Below are 26,081 nucleotides of genomic sequence, written 5' to 3' on the forward strand. Positions count from 1 at the left end.
CACACGAATGTGTGAAGAGATGGAAACAGACACAGACACAGTCCGATCGTATTGCGTGCAAGAGACAGCTAAGCTTGTGAAGCAGTCTGGACTGACGACTAATGAATTTTACGCACTAATATTATTTTCCAGGCTCTTTATATATTTATTCTCAGTATGTTGGAAAAGCTTTATAAGATCCCACGACCCTAAAGCGACGTAGCTTATGCCGGCAAAAATTATGCCTAAACATCGGAGGCCTCTCTTGCGTATTCATATAATTTTCATGGTGCCAGAGATTGTGATTGGACCAGTTAACGAGAACTCAATGACCAAAAATGTGGTAATAGTAGGTCAAGCTGCTTATAACGGGGCCGGGAAAGTCTTAAAACATTTGTATTTCGTAGGTCAATAAATTGTTATGCCAATACTGGGGTAAGAATTAAAACTTTTCTCGAAGTCTTGCATTTGGAAAAAGGTATATCCAAAACAACACGCTTTCGTTGAAACCATCTATATCTCTTTATTAATAGATGAAATGCCCAACCAAACTTTTCTTACTAACCTTGCCGGGAATAAAGTGAAATTATCTAAAATATCCAAGATTAATTATTTCCCTATTAGTTAATCAATAATTATCTTATCGCTCCTATATCAGCTGTACGATATAGCCATCCTATTTTTTACATTTTAATACAAATATTTTAAATATTCGAAAAATAATAATTCTAAGAGGAGAAGATAATATGAAAAAAAGAATACCGAGGCTATAATATATACATTTAGCCACGGCGAACGGTTGCCCTAATAGTCAAGCAGGAATTGTGTAGAAGTAGGGTCGGAAGCCCAGTTGCCAACAAGCCAACAAACACTCCGCGCTGTAAAACAGTCAATATTCAATTTTTGTCTCAATTGTCGATTCTTGAATTGTGTTGACGAAAAGAAATCGAATTAAAAGAGTATGTTGATGGTCCAGCGATAATGGATTTGAGTTCCATGTTGGAGTCCACTCTGACGCTGGATTTAACTTAATTTATTTTCTGGTTGTATTTAATTTTTGCTGTACTTTTTTGACTATTTGTTTTATTGTTATTATTAAATTTTTTTTATGTTTTTAAATCAGAACATTTTTGTATACTGGGACTTTAGGAAGATATTGTTCCTATAGATATTTTTTTGTGTTTAAGTGACATATTTCGATTTAGCGTCGTTTGTGAACAGCTGTGTTTACTTTTGTGCTCCGAGTTTTTTGTGTGCGAGTGTTTTATGTGCATTTATTTACAAAGCTTAGCCTTGTGTGTTAGAAATTGTAAATAGATTTCCCAGTAAACGGGTATGTTTTTATAGTTATTTTAACATTTCTATTAGATTTATTTAATCTCTTAGCTTTGTTAGTGTAACTTACGCTCTCTAAACATGCTAGAACTCTTTCACTCCTTCTCAATTTCTAACGCTCTATTTTATACTGTAATTTACCCTCTTTTCTGGGTGCCACTTCTGTAACTCTCTCTCTTTCTTTCTCTCTCTTGCTTGATTTTCATTGTATTTTTTCGTGCTTAATGTTGGTAGTGTCGCACAAGCCACGCTCAGTCGATACAATATTTTTTCTCTCGTGTTCAATTATTTTTTTTTTTTTTTTTTTTTTGTGTTTTGTGCCTTTGTGTTTTTTGAATTTCATCCTATTCCCAAATTTACTTTGCGGTATTATTGATACTTTTATTTCATTTAATTTTTATTTTTGTTTTCTTATAATGACCTATGTCTGTTCCAAGAAAAACTGTACACTTGCGTTTTCAACGAAAGACCCCTTTATTTTTTGCTGGCTCTGCGGTTCGATGATGCACGTCAAATGTGCAGGATTTACCAGCAGAGTCAAAGATTATTAACTGAGTCGCCTAAACGCAAGAAAGCCAGCTTAACCGCCGTTATCACGACTATGGAATCCAACCCAAATCCGACCTTGGTAGCAGCAGTTCCTGTTGACACAGGGGTAAGCGAACCAACTGTGCGTATGGATACAGCTAGATCGAGTGAAGTCCATGTTTCTGGAATAAAAGCTTCTGTACTGTCTAGGTCAAAGAAATCAGTTCTAAAACGCATGGTACGTTCTCAAAAATACATTAATCTGATACGACGTGTGCAGGACGTTTGACGTTATGTGTGTATGACTGCAGCTCAGAGCTCACTGGAGACTAGCAAGTTGGCAATTAAATTGTCAGTTGGTTGACATGCTAATCCAAGCATGTTTATTCATTTGCTTATTTAAGCAATGATCTACCTGTAGAATATTAGTACCGCTCTCTCACCAGAGCACCTCTCGTGATCGTCGACTACAAATTTGAGACGATACACAATTGATGGATGTTGGAACCAACTATAATTATAATTCTCATAGTTTTATTATTAAGCTCTGAGGCGGTAGCACACAAGTCAGGAATAAAAAATGGTGCTCTCCTTTATTAATGCCATTTTTTGAATTAAATAATGTATCAGGTAATGAATGCGTGCATGAAATTAACTCCTTTTAAGAGGCATTGCTGCTTAATCGTTTCCCCGCTCTAAGGCCGACATCTTATATAGTATCATACATTTGCATTGGAAAACAATAATAATTACTAAAGTTCTTCAGTACTCGAAAGCAGCAGATATTCATAGATTTTCCTCGAAAAAAATAATAGACCCGCTTCACTTTATTTTAAGAAAAAGATGAGATTTGACTAAAATATACATTCTGATCTTCAGACTTAAAATTTCGTATTAATATACGGATACATTTTCCAGGTTGAAAAGAAATGTAGAAGAGATGCAGAACGTTCGCGTGAAACAGTTTGATTAGTTGGGTTTTCGACAAATTTCTTTAAAAATTAGGTAGACATCGCATCACAAAACACATAAAACCCGATTTCTGACCCATTTGTTCATCCGAATATGTAAGATTACGAAGCATAATGATTCCTATTAAGGCCAAAACTAAACCAAAAATGGTTAAAAAATAAGAAATTAATAAAACCATTATGTAATGCTTAGACATGTTCTAGCCCCCCTATTAAACAGCCCCTAAGTTCGGATCACCGACGCCAATTTAATCAAAGAAAGTGGAGAGGATCAACAATAATGATGACATCCGACATACCGTGATGTTTGTGACTCCAGTATCCGATCAGAGGCGTAGTGACCAATATCATACTTCGAAAAAACTAGAGGTTTAATATTAATGTGTGAAAAAATTTAAGCTAAAGTAACTTTTTGCATAACCCAAAGCCAATTGCCTTATATATATTTTAAGTTAAAAACAAAAACATTGAAACATACATTTAAATCAAGCGAATCGCTAGACAAATTACGCATCATGATATATATTATATTACATATATTATATATTTTTTGTTCAAGCGAATTGGAATACTTAAGAACATCATTATTTTATACAAGTAAATCCAATACAATATTTTTCAAAGCTCAGGATCCAGAACGTCGAGATCTTATCGTCGAAGACATAAAAAGGAAGTAAGTTTGTCGAAACATGGTTCCTTATTTAAAACATTCATATATAAATTTTTTTGCAGTCTATTACAGTTTTAAAGAATGCTATACACTTTTCAGCGGCAAGTATCAGTTTTGTTGTTGCCCGTGCAATTACAGGAGACCTCTGAGCGACATTTGTAGTCGTGAATAGTCAGCGTTTTGCTGATGTGTGCACTTTAATCGGCGCATGCCATTATACTACTTTATAAGCCTATAATGTGGAAGAGAATTTGCTGACGCGAGAAGTAGAGAACGTCAAGAACAATGACTTAACTCTTGACGGACAACCTTTAAATCGAGGATCGTATTGCGTGGCACGTGACGAACCATTGGCACACGAATGTGTGAAGGGATGGAAACAGACACAGACACAGTCCGATCGTATTGCGTGCAAGAGACAGCTAAGCTTGTGAAGCAGTCTGGACTGACGACTAATGAATTTCACGCACTAATATTATTTTCCAGGCTCTTTATATATTTATTCTCAGTATGTTGGAAAAGCTTTATAAGATCCCACGAACCTAAAACGACGTAGCTTATGCCGGCAAAAATTATGCCTAAACATCGGAGGCCTCTCTTGCGTATTCATATAATTTTCATGGTGCCAGAGATTGTGATTGGACCAGTTAACGAGAACTCAATGACCAAAAATGTGGTAATAGTAGGTCAAGCTGCTTATAACGGGGCCGGGAAAGTCTTAAAACATTTGTATTTCGTAGGTCAATCAATTGTTATGCCAATAGTGGGGTAAGAATTAAAACTTTTCTCGAAGTCTTGCATTTGGAAAAAGGTATATCCAAAAAAACACGCTTTCGTTGAAACCATCTATATCTCTTTATTAATAGATGAAATGCCCAACCAAACTTTTCTTACTAACCTTGCCGGGAATAAAGTGAAATTATCTAAAATATCCAAGATTAATTATTTCCCTATTAGTTAATCAATAATTATCTTATCGCTCCTATATCAGCTGTACGATATAGCCATCCTATTTTTTACATTTTAATACAAATATTTTAAATATTCGAAAAATAATAATTCTAAGAGGAGAAGATAATATGAAAAAAAGAATACCGAGGCTATAATATATACATTTAGCCACGGCGAACGGTTGCCCTAATAGTCAAGCAGGAATTGTGTAGAAGTAGGGTCGGAAGCCCAGTTGCCAACAAGCCAACAAACACTCCGCGCTGCAAAACAGTCAATATTCAATTTTTGTCTCAATTGTCGATTCTTGAATTATGTTGACGAAAAGAAATCGAATTAAAAGAGTATGTTGATGGTCCAGCGATAATGGATTTGAGTTCCATGTTGGAGTCCACTCTGACGCTGGATTTAACTTAATTTATTTTCTGGTTGTATTTAATTTTTGCTGTACTTTTTTGACTATTTGTTTTATTGTTATTATTAAATTTTTTTTATGTTTTTAAATCAGAACATTTTTGTATACTGGGACTTTAGGAAGATATTGTTCCTATAGATATTTTTTTGTGTTTAAGTGACATATTTCGATTTAGCGTCGTTTGTGAACAGCTGTGTTTACTTTTGTGCTCCGAGTTTTTTGTGTGCGAGTGTTTTGTGTGTATTTATTTACAAAGCTTAGCCTTGTGTGTTAGAAATTGTAAATAGATCTCCCAGTAAACGGGTATGTCTTTATAGTTATTTTAACATTTCTATTAGATTTATTTAATCTCTTAGCTTTGTTAGTGTAACTTACGCTCTCTAAACATGCTAGAACTCTTTCACTCCTTCTCAATTTCTAACGCTCTATTTTATACTGTAATTTACCCTCTTTTCTGGGTGCCACTTCTGTAACTCTCTCTCTTTCTTTCTCTCTCTTGCTTGATTTTCATTGTATTTTTTCGTGCTTAATGTTGGTAGTGTCGCACAAGCCACGCTCAGTCGATAGAATATTTTTTCTCTCGTGTTCAATTATTTTTTTTTTTTTTTTTTTGTGTTTTGTGCCTTTGTGTTTTTTGAATTTCATCCTATTCCCAAATTTACTTTGCGATATTATTGATACTTTTATTTCATTTAATTTTTATTTTTGTTTTCTTATAATGACCTATGTCTGTTCCAAGAAAAACTGTACACTTGCGTTTTCAACGAAAGACCCCTTTATTTTTAGCTGGCTCTGCGGTTCGATGATGCACGTCAAATGTGCAGGATTTACCAGCAGAGTCAAAGATTATTAACTGAGTCGCCTAAACGCAAGAAAGCCAGCTCAACCGCCGTTATCACGACTATGGAATCCAACCCAAATCCGACCTTGGTAGCAGCAGTTCCTGTTGACACAGGGGTAAGCGAACCAACTGTGCGTATGGATACAGCTAGATCGAGTGAAGTCCATGTTTCTGGAATAAAAGCTTCTGTACTCTAGGTCAAAGAAATCGGTTCTAAAACGCATGGTACGTTCTCAAAAATACATTAATCTGATACGACGTGTGCAGGACGTTTGACGTTATGTGTGTATGACTGCAGCTCAGAGCTCACTGGAGACTAGCAAGTTGGCAATTAAATTGTCAGTTGGTTGACATGCTAATCCAAGCATGTTTATTCATTTGCTTATTTAAGCAATGATCTACCTGTAGAATATTAGTACCGCTCTCTCACCAGAGCACCTCTCGTGATCGTCGACTACAAATTTGAGACGATACACAATTGATGGATATTGGAACCAACTATAATTATAATTCTCATAGTTTTATTATTAAGCTCTGAGGCGGTAGCACACAAGTCAGGAATAAAAAATGGTGCTCTCCTTTATTAATGCCATTTTTTGAATTAAATAATGTATCAGGTAATGAATGCGTGCATGAAATGAACTCCTTTTAAGAGGCATTGCTGCTTAATCGTTTCCCCGCTCTAAGGCCGACATCTTATATAGTATCATAAATTTGCATTGGAAAACAATAATAATTACTAAAGTTCTTCAGTACTCGAAAGCAGCAGATATTCATAGATTTCCCTCGAAAAAAATAATAGTAACGCTTCACTTTATTTTAAGAAAAAGATGAGATTTGACTAAAATATACATTCTGATCTTCAGACTTAAAATTTCGTATTAATATACGGATACATTTTCCAGGTTGAAAAGAAATGTAGAAGAGATGCAGAACGTTCGCGTGAAACAGTTTGATTAGTTGGGTTTTCGACAAATTTCTTTAAAAATTAGGTAGACATCGCATCACAAAACACATAAAACCCGATTTCTGACCCATTTGTTCATCCGAATATGTAAGATTACGAAGCATAATGATTCCTATTAAGGCCAAAACTAAACCAAAAATGGTTAAAAAATAAGAAATTAATAAAACCATTATGTAATGCTTAGACATGTTCTAGCCCCCCTATTAAACAGCCCCTATGTTCGGATCACCGACGCCAATTTAATCAAAGAAAGTGGAGAGGATCAACAATAATGATGACATCCGACATACCGTGATGTTTGTGACCCCAGTATCCGATCAGAGGCGTAGTGACCAATATCATACTTCGAAAAAACTAGAGGTTTAATATTAATGTGTGAAAAAATTTAAGCTAAAGTAACTTTTTGCATAACCCAAAGCCAATTGCCTTATATATATTTTAAGTTAAAAACAAAAACATTGAAACATACATTTAAATCAAGCGAATCGCTAGACAAATTACGCATCATGATATATATTATATTACATATATTATATATTTTTTGTTCAAGCGAATTGGAATACTTAAGAACATCATTATTTTATACAAGTAAATCCAATACAATATTTTTCAAAGCTCAGGATCCAGAACGTCGAGATCTTATCGTCGAAGACATAAAAAGGAAGTAAGTTTGTCGAAACATGGTTCCTTATTTAAAACAATCATATATAAATTTTTTTGCAGTCTATTACAGTTTTAAAGAATGCTATACACTTTTCAGCGGCAAGTATCAGTTTTGTTGTTGCCCGTGCAATTACAGGAGACCTCTGAGCGACATTTGTAGTCGTGAATAGTCAGCGTTTTGCTGATGTGTGCACTTTAATCGGCGCATGCCATTATACTACTTTATAAGCCTATAATGTGGAAGAGAATTTGCTGACGCGAGAAGTAGAGAACGTCAAGAACAATGACTTAACTCTTGACGGACAACCTTTAAATCGAGGATCGTATTGCGTGGCACGTGACGAACCATTGGCACACGAATGTGTGAAGGGATGGAAACAGACACAGACACAGTCCGATCGTATTGCGTGCAAGAGACAGCTAAGCTTGTGAAGCAGTCTGGACTGACGACTAATGAATTTCACGCACTAATATTATTTTCCAGGCTCTTTATATATTTATTCTCAGTATGTTGGAAAAGCTTTATAAGATCCCACGAACCTAAAACGACGTAGCTTATGCCGGCAAAAATTATGCCTAAACATCGGAGGCCTCTCTTGCGTATTCATATAATTTTCATGGTGCCAGAGATTGTGATTGGACCAGTTAACGAGAACTCAATGACCAAAAATGTGGTAATAGTAGGTCAAGCTGCTTATAACGGGGCCGGGAAAGTCTTAAAACATTTGTATTTCGTAGGTCAATAAATTGTTATGCCAATACTGGGGTAAGAATTAAAACTTTTCTCGAAGTCTTGCATTTGGAAAAAGGTATATCCAAAACAACACGCTTTCGTTGAAACCATCTATATCTCTTTATTAATAGATGAAATGCCCAACCAAACTTTTCTTACTAACCTTGCCGGGAATAAAGTGAAATTATCTAAAATATCCAAGATTAATTATTTCCCTATTAGTTAATCAATAATTATCTTATCGCTCCTATATCAGCTGTACGATATAGCCATCCTATTTTTTACATTTTAATACAAATATTTTAAATATTCGAAAAATAATAATTCTAAGAGGAGAAGATAATATGAAAAAAAGAATACCGAGGCTATAATATATACATTTAGCCACGGCGAACGGTTGCCCTAATAGTCAAGCAGGAATTGTGTAGAAGTAGGGTCGGAAGCCCAGTTGCCAACAAGCCAACAAACACTCCGCGCTGTAAAACAGTCAATATTCAATTTTTGTCTCAATTGTCGATTCTTGAATTATGTTGACGAAAAGAAATCGAATTAAAAGAGTATGTTGATGGTCCAGCGATAATGGATTTGAGTTCCATGTTGGAGTCCACTCTGACGCTGGATTTAACTTAATTTATTTTCTGGTTGTATTTAATTTTTGCTGTACTTTTTTGACTATTTGTTTTATTGTTATTATTAAATTTTTTTATGTTTTTAAATCAGAACATTTTTGTATACTGGGACTTTAGGAAGATATTGTTCCTATAGATATTTTTTTGTGTTTAAGTGACATATTTCGATTTAGCGTCGTTTGTGAACAGCTGTGTTTACTTTTGTGCTCCGAGTTTTTTGTGTGCGAGTGTTTTGTGTGTATTTATTTACAAAGCTTAGCCTTGTGTGTTAGAAATTGTAAATAGATCTCCCAGTAAACGGGTATGTCTTTATAGTTATTTTAACATTTCTATTAGATTTATTTAATCTCTTAGCTTTGTTAGTGTAACTTACGCTCTGTAAACATGCTAGAATTCTTTCACTCCTTCTCAATTTCTAACGCTCTATTTTATACTGTAATTTACCCTCTTTTCTGGGTGCCACTTCTGTAACTCTCTCTCTTTCTTTCTCTCTCTTGCTTGATTTTCATTGTATTTTTTCGTGCTTAATGTTGGTAGTGTCGCACAAGCCACGCTCAGTCGATAGAATATTTTTTCTCTCGTGTTCAATTATTTTTTTTTTTTTTTTTGTGTTTTGTGCCTTTGTGTTTTTTGAATTTCATCCTATTCCCAAATTTACTTTGCGGTATTATTGATACTTTTATTTCATTTAATTTTTATTTTTGTTTTCGTATAATGACCTATGTCTGTTCCAAGAAAAACTGTACACTTGCGTTTTCAACGAAAGACCCCTTTATTTTTTGCTGGCTCTGCGGTTCGATGATGCACGTCAAATGTGCAGGATTTACCAGCAGAGTCAAAGATTATTAAATGAGTCGCCTAAACGCAAGAAAGCCAGCTTAACCGCCGTTATCACGACTATGGAATCCAACCCAAATCCGACCTTGGTAGCAGCAGTTCCTGTTGACACAGGGGTAAGCGAACCAACTGTGCGTATGGATACAGCTAGATCGAGTGAAGTCCATGTTTCTGGAATAAAAGCTTCTGTACTCTAGGTCAAAGAAATCGGTTCTAAAACGCATGGTACGTTCTCAAAAATACATTAATCTGATACGACGTGTGCAGGACGTTTGACGTTATGTGTGTATGACTGCAGCTCAGAGCTCACTGGAGACTCGCAAGTTGGCAATTAAATTGTCAGTTGGTTGACATGCTAATCCAAGCATGTTTATTCATTTGCTTATTTAAGCAATGATCTACCTGTAGAATATTAGTACCGCTCTCTCACCAGAGCACCTCTCGTGATCGTCGACTACAAATTTGAGACGATACATAATTGATGGATGTTGGAACCAACTATAATTATAATTCTCATAGTTTTATTATTAAGCTCTGAGGCGGTAGCACACAAGTCAGGAATAAAAAATGGTGCTCTCCTTTATTAATGCCATTTTTTGAATTAAATAATGTATCAGGTAATGAATGCGTGCATGAAATGAACTCCTTTTAAGAGGCATTGCTGCTTAATCGTTTCCCCGCTCTAAGGCCGACATCTTATATAGTATCATACATTTGCATTGGAAAACAATAATAATTACTAAAGTTCTTCAGTACTTGAAAGCAGCAGATATTCATAGATTTCCCTCGAAAAAAATAATAGTAACGCTTCACTTTATTTTAAGAAAAAGATGAGATTTGACTAAAATATACATTCTGATCTTCAGACTTAAAATTTCGTATTAATATACGGATACATTTTCCAGGTTGAAAAGAAATGTAGAAGAGATGCAGAACGTTCGCGTGAAACAGTTTGATTAGTTGGGTTTTCGACAAATTTCTTTAAAAATTAGGTAGACATCGCATCACAAAACACATAAAACCCGATTTCTGACCCATTTGTTCATCCGAATATGTAAGATTACGAAGCATAATGATTCCTATTAAGGCCAAAACTAAACCAAAAATGGTTAAAAAATAAGAAATTAATAAAACCATTATGTAATGCTTAGACATGTTTTAGCCCCCCTATTAAACAGCCCCTAAGTTCGGATCACCGACGCCAATTTAATCAAAGAAAGTGGAGAGGATCAACAATAATGATGACATCCGAGAGGTTTAATATTAATGTGTGAAAAAATTTAAGCTAAAGTAACTTTTTGCATAACCCAAAGCCAATTGCCTTATATAATATATTTTAAGTTAAAAACAAAAACATTGAAACATACATTTAAATCAAGCGAATCGCTAGACAAATTACGCATCATGATATATATTATATTACATATATTATATATTTTTTGTTCAAGCGAATTGGAATACTTAAGAACATCATTATTTTATACAAGTAAATCCAATACAATATTTTTCAAAGCTCAGGATCCAGAACGTCGAGATCTTATCGTCGAAGACATAAAAAGGAAGTAAGTTTGTCGAAACATGGTTCCTTATTTAAAACATTCATATATAAATTTTTTTGCAGTCTATTACAGTTTTAAAGAATGCTATACACTTTTCAGCGGCAAGTATCAGTTTTGTTGTTGCCCGTGCAATTACAGGAGACCTCTGAGCGACATTTGTAGTCGTGAATAGTCAGCGTTTTGCTGATGTGTGCACTTTAATCGGCGCATGCCATTATACTACTTTATAAGCCTATAATGTGGAAGAGAATTTGCTGACGCGAGAAGTAGAGAACGTCAAGAACAATGACTTAACTCTTGACGGACAACCTTTAAATCGAGGATCGTATTGCGTGGCACGTGACGAACCATTGGCACACGAATGTGTGAAGGGATGGAAACAGACACAGACACAGTCCGATCGTATTGCGTGCAAGAGACAGCTAAGCTTGTGAAGCAGTCTGGACTGACGACTAATGAATTTCACGCACTAATATTATTTTCCAGGCTCTTTATATATTTATTCTCAGTATGTTGGAAAAGCTTTATAAGATCCCACGAACCTAAAACGACGTAGCTTATGCCGGCAAAAATTATGCCTAAACATCGGAGGCCTCTCTTGCGTATTCATATAATTTTCATGGTGCCAGAGATTGTGATTGGACCAGTTAACGAGAACTCAATGACCAAAAATGTGGTAATAGTAGGTCAAGCTGCTTATAACGGGGCCGGGAAAGTCTTAAAACATTTGTATTTCGTAGGTCAATAAATTGTTATGCCAATACTGGGGTAAGAATTAAAACTTTTCTCGAAGTCTTGCATTTGGAAAAAGGTATATCCAAAACAACACGCTTTCGTTGAAACCATCTATATCTCTTTATTAATAGATGAAATGCCCAACCAAACTTTTCTTACTAACCTTGCCGGGAATAAAGTGAAATTATCTAAAATATCCAAGATTAATTATTTCCCTATTAGTTAATCAATAATTATCTTATCGCTCCTATATCAGCTGTACGATATAGCCATCCTATTTTTTACATTTTAATACAAATATTTTAAATATTCGAAAAATAATAATTCTAAGAGGAGAAGATAATATGAAAAAAAGAATACCGAGGCTATAATATATACATTTAGCCACGGCGAACGGTTGCCCTAATAGTCAAGCAGGAATTGTGTAGAACTAGGGTCGGAAGCCCAGTTGCCAACAAGCCAACAAACACTCCGCGCTGTAAAACAGTCAATATTCAATTTTTGTCTCAATTGTCGATTCTTGAATTATGTTGACGAAAAGAAATCGAATTAAAAGAGTATGTTGATGGTCCAGCGATAATGGATTTGAGTTCCATGTTGGAGTCCACTCTGACGCTGGATTTAACTTAATTTATTTTTTGATTGTATTTAATTTTTGCTGTACTTTTTTGACTATTTGTTTTATTGTTATTATTAAATTTTTTTTATGTTTTTAAATCAGAACATTTTTGTATACTGGGACTTTAGGAAGATATTGTTCCTATAGATATTTTTTTGTGTTTAAGTGACATATTTCGATTTAGCGTCGTTTGTGAACAGCTGTGTTTACTTTTGTGCTCCGAGTTTTTTGTGTGCGAGTGTTTTGTGTGTATTTATTTACAAAGCTTAGCCTTGTGTGTTAGAAATTGTAAATAGATCTCCCAGTAAACGGGTATGTCTTTATAGTTATTTTAACATTTCTATTAGATTTATTTAATCTCTTAGCTTTGTTAGTGTAACTTACGCTCTCTAAACATGCTAGAACTCTTTCACTCCTTCTCAATTTCTAACGCTCTATTTTATACTGTAATTTACCCTCTTTTCTGGGTGCCACTTCTGTAACTCTCTCTCTTTCTTTCTTTCTCTTGCTTGATTTTCATTGTATTTTTTCGTGCTTAATGTTGGTAGTGTCGCACAAGCCACGCTCAGTCGATAGAATATTTTTTCTCTCGTGTTCAATTAATTTTTTTTTTTTTTTTTTTTGTGTTTTGTGCTTTTGTGTTTTTTGAATTTCATCCTATTCCCAAATTTACTTTGCGGTATTATTGATACTTTTATTTCATTTAATTTTTATTTTTGTTTTCTTATAATGACCTATGTCTGTTCCAAGACAAAAAACTGTACACTTGCGTTTTCAACGAAAGACCCCTTTATTTTTAGCTGGCTCTGCGGTTCGATGATGCACGTCAAATGTGCAGGATTTACCAGCAGAGTCAAAGATTATTAACTGAGTCGCCTAAACGCAAGAAAGCCAGCTTAACCTCCGTTATCACGACTATGGAATCCAACCCAAATCCGACCTTGGTAGCAGCAGTTCCTGTTGACACAGGGGTAAGCGAACCAACTGTGCGTATGGATACAGCTAGATCGAGTGAAGTCCATGTTTCTGGAATAAAAGCTTCTGTACTCTAGGTCAAAGAAATCGGTTCTAAAACGCATGGTACGTTCTCAAAAATACATTAATCTGATACGACGTGTGCAGGACGTTTGACGTTATGTGTGTATGACTGCAGCTCAGAGCTCACTGGAGACTAGCAAGTTGGCAATTAAATTGTCAGTTGGTTGACATGCTAATCCAAGCATGTTTATTCATTTGCTTATTTAAGCAATGATCTACCTGTAGAATATTAGTACCGCTCTCTCACCAGAGCACCTCTCGTGATCGTCGACTACAAATTTGAGACGATACACAATTGATGGATGTTGGAACCAACTATAATTATAATTCTCATAGTTTTATTATTAAGCTCTGAGGCGGTAGCACACAAGTCAGGAATAAAAAATGGTGCTCTCCTTTATTAATGCCATTTTTTGAATTAAATAATGTATCAGGTAATGAATGCGTGCATGAAATGAACTCCTTTTAAGAGGCATTGCTGCTTAATCGTTTCCCCGCTCTAAGGCCGACATCTTATATAGTATCATAAATTTGCATTGGAAAACAATAATAATTACTAAAGTTCTTCAGTACTCGAAAGCAGCAGATATTCATAGATTTCCCTCGAAAAAAATAAAAGACCCGCTTCACTTTATTTTAAGAAAAAGATGAGATTTGACTAAAATATACATTCTGATCTTCAGACTTAAAATTTCGTATTAATATACGGATACATTTTCCAGGTTGAAAAGAAATGTAGAAGAGATGCAGAACGTTCGCGTGAAACAGTTTGATTAGTTGGGTTTTCGACAAATTTCTTTAAAAATTAGGTAGACATCGCATCACAAAACACATAAAACCCGATTTCTGACCCATTTGTTCATCCGAATATGTAAGATTACGAAGCATAATGATTCCTATTAAGGCCAAAACTAAACCAAAAATGGTTAAAAAATAAGAAATTAATAAAACCATTATGTAATGCTTAGACATGTTCTAGCCCCCCTATTAAACAGCCCCTAAGTTCGGATCACCGACGCCAATTTAATCAAAGAAAGTGGAGAGGATCAACAATAATGATGACATCCGACATACCGTGATGTTTGTGACCCCAGTATCCGATCAGAGGCGTAGTGACCAATATCATACTTCGAAAAAACTAGAGGTTTAATATTAATGTGTAAAAAAATTTAAGCTAAAGTAACTTTTTGCATAACCCAAAGCCAATTGCCTTATATATATTTTAAGTTAAAAACAAAAACATTGAAACATACATTTAAATCAAGCGAATCGCTAGATTCATCATTTAATTTTTATTTTTGTTTTCTTATAATGACCTATGTCTGTTCCAAGAAAAACTGTACACTTGCGTTTTCAACGAAAGACCCCTTTATTTTTAGCTGGCTCTGCGGTTCGATGATGCACGTCAAATGTGCAGGATTTACCAGCAGAGTCAAAGATTATTAACTGAGTCGCCTAAACGCAAGAAAGCCAGCTTAACCGCCGTTATCACGACTATGGAATCCAACCCAAATCCGACCTTGGTAGCAGCAGTTCCTGTTGACACAGGGGTAAGCGAACCAACTGTGCGTATGGATACAGCTAGATCGAGTGAAGTCCATGTTTCTGGAATAAAAGCTTCTGTACTCTAGGTCAAAGAAATCGGTTCTAAAACGCATGGTACGTTCTCAAAAATACATTAATCTGATACGACGTGTGCAGGACGTTTGACGTTATGTGTGTATGACTGCAGCTCAGAGCTCACTGGAGACTAGCAAGTTGGCAATTAAATTGTCAGTTGGTTGACATGCTAATCCAAGCATGTTTATTCATTTGCTTATTTAAGCAATGATCTACCTGTAGAATATTAGTACCGCTCTCTCACCAGAGCACCTCTCGTGATCGTCGACTACAAATTTGAGACGATACACAATTGATGGATGTTGGAACCAACTATAATTATAATTCTCATAGTTTTATTATTAAGCTCTGAGGCGGTAGCACACAAGTCAGGAATAAAAAATGGTGCTCTCCTTTATTAATGCCATTTTTTGAATTAAATAATGTATCAGGTAATGAATGCGTGCATGAAATGAACTCCTTTTAAGAGGCATTGCTGCTTAATCGTTTCCCCGCTCTAAGGCCGACATCTTATATAGTATCATAAATTTGCATTGGAAAACAATAATAATTACTAAAGTTCTTCAGTACTCGAAAGCAGCAGATATTCATAGATTTCCCTCGAAAAAAATAAAAGACCCGCTTCACTTTATTTTAAGAAAAAGATGAGCTTTGACTAAAATATACATTCTGATCTTCAGACTTAAAATTTCGTATTAATATACGGATACATTTTCCAGGTTGAAAAGAAATGTAGAAGAGATGCAGAACGTTCGCGTGAAACAGTTTGATTAGTTGGGTTTTCGACAAATTTCTTTAAAAATTAGGTAGACATCGCATCACAAAACACATAAAACCCGATTTCTGACCCATTTGTTCATCCGAATATGTAAGATTACGAAGCATAATGATTCCTATTAAGGCCAAAACTAAACCAAAAATGGTTAAAAAATAAGAAATTAATAAAACCATTATGTAATGCTTAGACATGTTCTAGCCCCCCTATTAAACAGCCCCTAAGTTCGGATCACCGACGCCAATTTAATCAAAGAAAGTGGAGAGGATCAACAATAATGATGACATCCGACATACCGTGATGTTTGTGACCCCAGTATCCGATCAGAGGCGTAGTGACCAATAGCATACTTCGGAAAAACTAGAGGTTTAATATTAATGTGTGAAAAAATGTAAGCTAAAGTAACTTTTTGCATAACCCAAAGCCAATTGCCGTATATAATATATTTTAAGTTAAAAACAAAAACATTGAAACATACATTTAAATCAAGCGAATCGCTAGATTCATCATTTAATTTTTATTTTTGTTTTCTTATAATGACCTATGTCTGTTCCAAGAAAAACTGTACACTTGCGTTTTCAACGAAAGACCCCTTTATTTTTAGCTGGCTCTGCGGTTCGATGATGCACGTCAAATGTGCAGGATTTACCAGCAGAGTCAAAGATTATTAACTGAGTCGCCTAAACGCAAGAAAGCCAGCTTAACCGCCGTTATCACGACTATGGAATCCAACCCAAATCCGACCTTGGTAGCAGCAGTTCCTGTTGACACAGGGGTAAGCGAACCAACTGTGCGTATGGATACAGCTAGATCGAGTGAAGTCCATGTTTCTGGAATAAAAGCTTCTGTACTCTAGGTCAAAGAAATCGGTTCTAAAACGCATGGTACGTTCTCAAAAATACATTAATCTGATACGACGTGTGCAGGACGTTTGACGTTATGTGTGTATGACTGCAGCTCAGAGCTCACTGGAGACTAGCAAGTTGGCAATTAAATTGTCAGTTGGTTGACATGCTAATCCAAGCATGTTTATTCATTTGCTTATTTAAGCAATGATCTACCTGTAGAATATTAGTACCGCTCTCTCACCAGAGCACCTCTCGTGATCGTCGACTACAAATTTGAGACGATACACAATTGATGGATGTTGGAACCAACTATAATTATAATTCTCATAGTTTTATTATTAAGCTCTGAGGCGGTAGCACACAAGTCAGGAATAAAAAATGGTGCTCTCCTTTATTAATGCCATTTTTTGAATTAAATAATGTATCAGGTAATGAATGCGTGCATGAAATGAACTCCTTTTAAGAGGCATTGCTGCTTAATCGTTTCCCCGCTCTAAGGCCGACATCTTATATAGTATCATAAATTTGCATTGGAAAACAATAATAATTACTAAAGTTCTTCAGTACTCGAAAGCAGCAGATATTCATAGATTTCCCTCGAAAAAAATAAAAGACCCGCTTCACTTTATTTTAAGAAAAAGATGAGATTTGACTAAAATATACATTCTGATCTTCAGACTTAAAATTTCGTATTAATATACGGATACATTTTCCAGGTTGAAAAGAAATGTAGAAGAGATGCAGAACGTTCGCGTGAAACAGTTTGATTAGTTGGGTTTTCGACAAATTTCTTTAAAAATTAGGTAGACATCGCATCACAAAACACATAAAACCCGATTTCTGACCCATTTGTTCATCCGAATATGTAAGATTACGAAGCATAATGATTCCTATTAAGGCCAAAACTAAACCAAAAATGGTTAAAAAATAAGAAATTAATAAAACCATTATGTAATGCTTAGACATGTTCTAGCCCCCCTATTAAACAGCCCCTAAGTTCGGATCACCGACGCCAATTTAATCAAAGAAAGTGGAGAGGATCAACAATAATGATGACATCCGACATACCGTGATGTTTGTGACCCCAGTATCCGATCAGAGGCGTAGTGACCAATATCATACTTCGAAAAAACTAGAGGTTTAATATTAATGTGTGAAAAAATTTAAGCTAAAGTAACTTTTTGCATAACCCAAAGCCAATTGCCTTATATATATTTTAAGTTAAAAACAAAAACATTGAAACATACATTTAAATCAAGCGAATCGCTAGACAAATTACGCATCATGATATATATTATATTACATATATTATATATTTTTTGTTCAAGCGAATTGGAATACTTAAGAACATCATTATTTTATACAAGTAAATCCAATACAATATTTTTCAAAGCTCAGGATCCAGAACGTCGAGATCTTATCGTCGAAGACATAAAAAGGAAGTAAGTTTGTCGAAACATGGTTCCTTATTTAAAACATTCATATATAAATTTTTTTGCAGTCTATTACAGTTTTAAAGAATGCTATACACTTTTCAGCGGCAAGTATCAGTTTTGTTGTTGCCCGTGCAATTACAGGAGACCTCTGAGCGACATTTGTAGTCGTGAATGACGGACAACCTTTAAATCGAGGATCGTATTGCGTGGCACGTGACGAACCATTGGCACACGAATGTGTGAAGGGATGGAAACAGACACAGACACAGTCCGATCGTATTGCGTGCAAGAGACAGCTAAGCTTGTGAAGCAGTCTGGACTGACGACTAATGAATTTCACGCACTAATATTATTTTCCAGGCTCTTTATATATTTATTCTCAGTATGTTGGAAAAGCTTTATAAGATCCCACGAACCTAAAACGACGTAGCTTATGCCGGCAAAAATTATGCCTAAACATCGGAGGCCTCTCTTGCGTATTCATATAATTTTCATGGTGCCAGAGATTGTGATTGGACCAGTTATCGAGAACTCAATGACCAAAAATGTGGTAATAGTAGGTCAAGCTGCTTATAACGGGGCCGGGAAAGTCTTAAAACATTTGTATTTCGTAGGTCAATCAATTGTTATGCCAATAGTGGGGTAAGAATTAAAACTTTTCTCGAAGTCTTGCATTTGGAAAAAGGTATATCCAAAAAAACACGCTTTCGTTGAAACCATCTATATCTCTTTATTAATAGATGAAATGCCCAACCAAACTTTTCTTACTAACCTTGCCGGGAATAAAGTGAAATTATCTAAAATATCCAAGATTAATTATTTCCCTATTAGTTAATCAATAATTATCTTATCGCTCCTATATCAGCTGTACGATATAGCCATCCTATTTTTTACATTTTAATACAAATATTTTAAATATTCGAAAAATAATAATTCTAAGAGGAGAAGATAATATGAAAAAAAGAATACCGAGGCTATAATATATACATTTAGCCACGGCGAACGGTTGCCCTAATAGTCAAGCAGGAATTGTGTAGAAGTAGGGTCGGAAGCCCAGTTGCCAACAAGCCAACAAACACTCCGCGCTGCAAAACAGTCAATATTCAATTTTTGTCTCAATTGTCGATTCTTGAATTATGTTGACGAAAAGAAATCGAATTAAAAGAGTATGTTGATGGTCCAGCGATAATGGATTTGAGTTCCATGTTGGAGTCCACTCTGACGCTGGATTTAACTTAATTTATTTTCTGGTTGTATTTAATTTTTGCTGTACTTTTTTGACTATTTGTTTTATTGTTATTATTAAATTTTTGTTATGTTTTTAAATCAGAACATTTTTGTATACTGGGACTTTAGGAAGATATTGTTCCTATAGATATTTTTTTGTGTTTAAGTGACATATTTCGATTTAGCGTCGTTTGTGAACAGCTGTGTTTACTTTTGTGCTCCGAGTTTTTTGTGTGCGAGTGTTTTGTGTGTATTTATTTACAAAGCTTAGCCTTGTGTGTTAGAAATTGTAAATAGATCTCCCAGTAAACGGGTATGTCTTTATAGTTATTTTAACATTTCTATTAGATTTATTTAATCTCTTAGCTTTGTTAGTGTAACTTACGCTCTCTAAACATGCTAGAACTCTTTCACTCCTTCTCAATTTCTAACGCTCTATTTTATACTGTAATTTACCCTCTTTTCTGGGTGCCACTTCTGTAACTCTCTCTCTTTCTTTCTCTCTCTTGCTTGATTTTCATTGTATTTTTTCGTGCTTAATGTTGGTAGTGTCGCACAAGCCACGCTCAGTCGATAGAATATTTTTTCTCTCGTGTTCAATTATTATTTTTTTTTTTTTTTGTGTTTTGTGCCTTTGTGTTTTTTGAATTTCATCCTATTCCCAAATTTACTTTGCGGTATTATTGATACTTTTATTTCATTTAATTTTTATTTTTGTTTTCTTATAATGACCTATGTCTGTTCCAAGAAAAACTGTACACTTGCGTTTTCAACGAAAGACCCCTTTATTTTTTGCTGGCTCTGCGGTTCGATGATGCACGTCAAATGTGCAGGATTTACCAGCAGAGTCAAAGATTATTAAATGAGTCGCCTAAACGCAAGAAAGCCAGCTTAACCGCCGTTATCACGACTATGGAATCCAACCCAAATCCGACCTTGGTAGCAGCAGTTCCTGTTGACACAGGGGTAAGCGAACCAACTGTGCGTATGGATACAGCTAGATCGAGTGAAGTCCATGTTTCTGGAATAAAAGCTTCTGTACTCTAGGTCAAAGAAATCGGTTCTAAAACGCATGGTACGTTCTCAAAAATACATTAATCTGATACGACGTGTGCAGGACGTTTGACGTTATGTGTGTATGACTGCAGCTCAGAGCTCACTGGAGACTCGCAAGTTGGCAATTAAATTGTCAGTTGGTTGACATGCTAATCCAAGCATGTTTATTCATTTGCTTATTTAAGCAATGATCTACCTGTAGAATATTAGTACCGCTCTCTCACCAGAGCACCTCTCGTGATCGTCGACTACAAATTTGAGACGATACACAATTGATGGATGTTGGAACCAACTATAATTATAATTCTCATAGTTTTATTATTAAGCTCTGAGGCGGTAGCACACAAGTCAGGAATAAAAAATGGTGCTCTCCTTTATTAATGCCATTTTTTGAATTAAATAATGTATCAGGTAATGAATGCGTGCATGAAATGAACTCCTTTTAAGAGGCATTGCTGCTTAATCGTTTCCCCGCTCTAAGGCCGACATCTTATATAGTATCATACATTTGCATTGGAAAACAATAATTATTACTAAAGTTCTTCAGTACTCGAAAGCAGCAGATATTCATAGATTTCCCTCGAAAAAAATAATAGTAACGCTTCACTTTATTTTAAGAAAGAGATATGAGATTTGACTAAAATATACATTCTGATCTTCAGACTTAAAATTTCGTATTAATATACGGATACATTTTCCAGGTTGAAAAGAAATGTAGAAGAGATGCAGAACGTTCGCGTGAAACAGTTTGATTAGTTGGGTTTTCGACAAATTTCTTTAAAAATTAGGTAGACATCGCATCACAAAACACATAAAACCCGATTTCTGACCCATTTGTTCATCCGAATATGTAAGATTACGAAGCATAATGATTCCTATTAAGGCCAAAACTAAACCAAAAATGGTTAAAAAATAAGAAATTAATAAAACCATTATGTAATGCTTAGACATGTTCTAGCCCCCCTATTAAACAGCCCCTAAGTTCGGATCACCGACGCCAATTTAATCAAAGAAAGTGGAGAGGATCAACAATAATGATGACATCCGACATACCGTGATGTTTGTGACCCCAGTATCCGATCAGAGGCGTAGTGACCAATAGCATACTTCGAAAAAACTAGAGGTTTAATATTAATGTGTGAAAAAATGTAAGCTAAAGTAACTTTTTGCATAACCCAAAGCCAATTGCCGTATATAATATATTTTAAGTTAAAAACAAAAACATTGAAACATACATTTAAATCAAGCGAATCGCTAGACAAAATAGGCATCATGATATATATTATATTACATATATTATATATTTTTTGTTCAAGCGAATTGGAATACTTAAGAACATCAATATTTTATACAAGTAAATCCAATACAATATTTTTCAAAGCTCAGGATTCAGAACGTCGAGATCTTATCGTCGAAGACATAAAAAGGAAGTAAGTTTGTCGGAACATGGTTCCTTATTTAAAACATTCATATATAAATTTTTTTGCAGTCTATTACAGTTTTAAAGAATGCTATACACTTTTCAGCGGCAAGTATCAGTTTTGTTGTTGCCCGTGCAATTACAGGAGACCTCTGAGCGACATTTGTAGTCGTGAATAGTCAGCGTTTTGCTGATGTCTGCACTTTAATCGGCGCATGCCATTATACTACTTTATAAGCCTATAATGTGGAAGAGAATTTGCTGACGCGAGAAGTAGAGAACGTCAAGAACAATGACTTAACTCTTGACGGACAACCTTTAAATCGAGGATCGTATTGCGTGGCACGTGACGAACCATTGGCACACGAATGTGTGAAGGGATGGAAACAGACACAGACACAGTCCGATCGTATTGCGTGCAAGAGACAGCTAAGCTTGTGAAGCAGTCTGGACTGACGACTAATGAATTTCACGCACTAATATTATTTTCCAGGCTCTTTATATATTTATTCTCGGTATGTTGGAAAAGCTTTATAAGATCCCACGACCCTAAAACGACGTAGCTTATGCCGGCAAAAATTATGCCTAAACATCGGAGGCCTCTCTTGCGTATTCATATAATTTTCATGGTGCCAGAGATTGTGATTGGACCAGTTAACGAGAACTCAATGACCAAAAATGTGGTAATAGTAGGTCAAGCTGCTTATAACGGGGCCGGGAAAGTCTTAAAACATTTGTATTTCGTAGGTCAATAAATTGTTATGCCAATACTGGGGTAAGAATTAAAACTTTTCTCGAAGTCTTGCATTTGGAAAAAGGTATATCCAAAACAACACGCTTTCGTTGAAACCATCTATATCTCTTTATTAATAGATGAAATGCCCAACCAAACTTTTCTTACTAACCTTGCCGGGAATAAAGTGAAATTATCTAAAATATCCAAGATTAATTATTTCCCTATTAGTTAATCAATAATTATCTTATCGCTCCTATATCAGCTGTACGATATAGCCATCCTATTTTTTACATTTTAATACAAATATTTTAAATATTCGAAAAATAATAATTCTAAGAGGAGAAGATAATATGAAAAAAAGAATACCGAGGCTATAATATATACATTTAGCCACGGCGAACGGTTGCCCTAATAGTCAAGCAGGAATTGTGTAGAACTAGGGTCGGAAGCCCAGTTGCCAACAAGCCAACAAACACTCCGCGCTGTAAAACAGTCAATATTCAATTTTTGTCTCAATTGTCGATTCTTGAATTATGTTGACGAAAAGAAATCGAATTAAAAGAGTATGTTGATGGTCCAGCGATAATGGATTTGAGTTCCATGTTGGAGTCCACTCTGACGCTGGATTTAACTTAATTTATTTTCTGATTGTATTTAATTTTTGCTGTACTTTTTTGACTATTTGTTTTATTGTTATTATTAAATTTTTTTTATGTTTTTAAATCAGAACATTTTTGTATACTGGGACTTTAGGAAGATATTGTTCCTATAGATATTTTTTTGTGTTTAAGTGACATATTTCGATTTAGCGTCGTTTGTGAACAGCTGTGTTTACTTTTGTGCTCCGAGTTTTTTGTGTGCGAGTGTTTTGTGTGTATTTATTTACAAAGCTTAGCCTTGTGTGTTAGAAATTGTAAATAGATTTCCCAGTAAACGGGTATGTTTTTATAGTTATTTTAACATTTCTATTAGATTTATTTAATCTCTTAGCTTTGTTAGTGTAACTTACGCTCTCTAAACATGCTAGAACTCTTTCACTCCTTCTCAATTTCTAACGCTCTATTTTATACTGTAATTTACCCTCTTTTCTGGGTGCCACTTCTGTAACTCTCTCTCTTTCTTTCTCTCTCTTGCTTGATTTTCATTGTATTTTTTCGTGCTTAATGTTGGTAGTGTCGCACAAGCCACGCTCAGTCGATACAATATTTTTTCTCTCGTGTTCAATTATTTTTTTTTTTTTTTTTTTTTGTGTTTTGTGCCTTTGTGTTTTTTGAATTTCATCCTATTCCCAAATTTACTTTGCGGTATTATTGATACTTTTATTTCATTTAATTTTTATTTTTGTTTTCTTATAATGACCTATGTCTGTTCCAAGAAAAGCTGTACACTTCCGTTTTCAACGAAAGAACCCTTTATTTTTAGCTGGCTTTGCGGTTCGATGATGCACGTCAAATGTGCAGGATTTACCAGCAGAGTCAAAGATTATTAACTGAGTCGCCTAAACGCAAGAAAGCCAGCTTAACCGCCGTTATCACGACTATGGAATCCAACCCAAATCCGACCTTGGTAGCAGCAGTTCCTGTTGACACAGGGGTAAGCGAACCAACTGTGCGTATGGATACAGCTAGATCGAGTGAAGTCCATATTTCTGGAATAAAAGCTTCTGTACTGTCTAGGTCAAAGAAATCAGTTCTAAAACGCATGGTACGTTCTCAAAAATACATTAATCTGATACGACGTGTGCAGGACGTTTGACGTTATGTGTGTATGACTGCAGCTCAGAGCTCACTGGAGACTAGCAAGTTGGCAATTAAATTGTCAGTTGGTTGACATGCTAATCCAAGCATGTTTATTCATTTGCTTATTTAAGCAATGATCTACCTGTAGAATATTAGTACCGCTCTCTCACCAGAGCACCTCTCGTGATCGTCGACTACAAATTTGAGACGATACACAATTGATGGATGTTGGAACCAACTATAATTATAATTCTCATAGTTTTATTATTAAGCTCTGAGGCGGTAGCACACAAGTCAGGAATAAAAAATGGTGCTCTCCTTTATTAATGCCATTTTTTGAATTAAATAATGTATCAGGTAATGAATGCGTGCATGAAATGAACTCCTTTTAAGAGGCATTGCTGCTTAATCGTTTCCCCGCTCTAAGGCCGACATCTTATATAGTATCATAAATTTGCATTGGAAAACAATAATAATTACTAAAGTTCTTCAGTACTCGAAAGCAGCAGATATTCATAGATTTCCCTCGAAAAAAATAAAAGACCCGCTTCACTTTATTTTAAGAAAAAGTTGAGATTTGACTAAAATATACATTCTGATCTTCAGACTTAAAATTTCGTATTAATATACGGATACATTTTCCAGGTTGAAAAGAAATGTAGAAGAGATGCAGAACGTTCGCGTGAAACAGTTTGATTAGTTGGGTTTTCGACAAATTTCTTTAAAAATTAGGTAGACATCGCATCACAAAACACATAAAACCCGATTTCTGACCCATTTGTTCATCCGAATATGTAAGATTACGAAGCATAATGATTCCTATTAAGGCCAAAACTAAACCAAAAATGGTTAAAAAATAAGAAATTAATAAAACCATTATGTAATGCTTAGACATGTTCTAGCCCCCCTATTAAACAGCCCCTAAGTTCGGATCACCGACGCCAATTTAATCAAAGAAAGTGGAGAGGATCAACAATAATGATGACATCCGACATACCGTGATGTTTGTGACCCCAGTATCCGATCAGAGGCGTAGTGACCAATATCACACTTCGAAAAAACTAGAGGTTTAATATTAATGTGTGAAAAAATTTAAGCTAAAGTAACTTTTTGCATAACCCAAAGCCAATTGCCTTATATATATTTTAAGTTAAAAACAAAAACATTGAAACATACATTTAAATCAAGCGAATCGCTAGATTCATCATTTAATTTTTATTTTTGTTTTCTTATAATGACCTATGTCTGTTCCAAGAAAAACTGTACACTTGCGTTTTCAACGAAAGACCCCTTTATTTTTAGCTGGCTCTGCGGTTCGATGATGCACGTCAAATGTGCAGGATTTACCAGCAGAGTCAAAGATTATTAACTGAGTCGCCTAAACGCAAGAAAGCCAGCTTAACCGCCGTTATCACGACTATGGAATCCAACCCAAATCCGACCTTGGTAGCAGCAGTTCCTGTTGACACAGGGGTAAGCGAACCAACTGTGCGTATGGATACAGCTAGATCGAGTGAAGTCCATGTTTCTGGAATAAAAGCTTCTGTACTCTAGGTCAAAGAAATCGGTTCTAAAACGCATGGTACGTTCTCAAAAATACATTAATCTGATACGACGTGTGCAGGACGTTCGACGTTATGTGTGTATGACTGCAGCTCAGAGCTCACTGGAGACTAGCAAGTTGGCAATTAAATTGTCAGTTGGTTGACATGCTAATCCCAGCATGTTTATTCATTTGCTTATTTAAGCAATGATCT

At 35.2% G+C, this 26,081-nt stretch overlaps 1 protein-coding gene and 1 long non-coding RNA gene across 8 annotated transcripts in view; both read right to left on the minus strand.

Moving 5' to 3' along the window:
- LOC127011704 (uncharacterized) lies at positions 1-25,394 on the minus strand. Of its 4 annotated transcripts, none has more exons than XR_007764965.1 (3): positions 20,270-25,374; positions 8,098-13,330; positions 1-427 (listed from the first exon to the last, which is right to left on the minus strand). It is a non-coding gene; the product is annotated as an uncharacterized LOC127011704 (long non-coding RNA). The 4 variants fall into 4 exon arrangements; XR_007764964.1 differs by lacking the exon at positions 1-427 and adding an exon at positions 1,600-1,938 and having other exon boundaries at positions 5,773-13,330; positions 20,270-25,378; XR_007764966.1 differs by lacking the exon at positions 1-427 and adding an exon at positions 5,436-5,569 and having other exon boundaries at positions 9,399-13,330; positions 20,270-25,377.
- LOC108036172 (transcription-associated protein 1) overlaps positions 1-26,081 on the minus strand; it is a 223,684-nt gene that overhangs the window by 115,186 nt on the left and 82,417 nt on the right. The window lies entirely within an intron of this gene.

The sequence above is a fragment of the Drosophila biarmipes genome, unplaced genomic scaffold, assembly GCF_025231255.1.
Source record: "Drosophila biarmipes strain raj3 unplaced genomic scaffold, RU_DBia_V1.1 ptg000005l, whole genome shotgun sequence".
NCBI classification, from domain to species: domain Eukaryota; kingdom Metazoa; phylum Arthropoda; class Insecta; order Diptera; family Drosophilidae; genus Drosophila; species Drosophila biarmipes.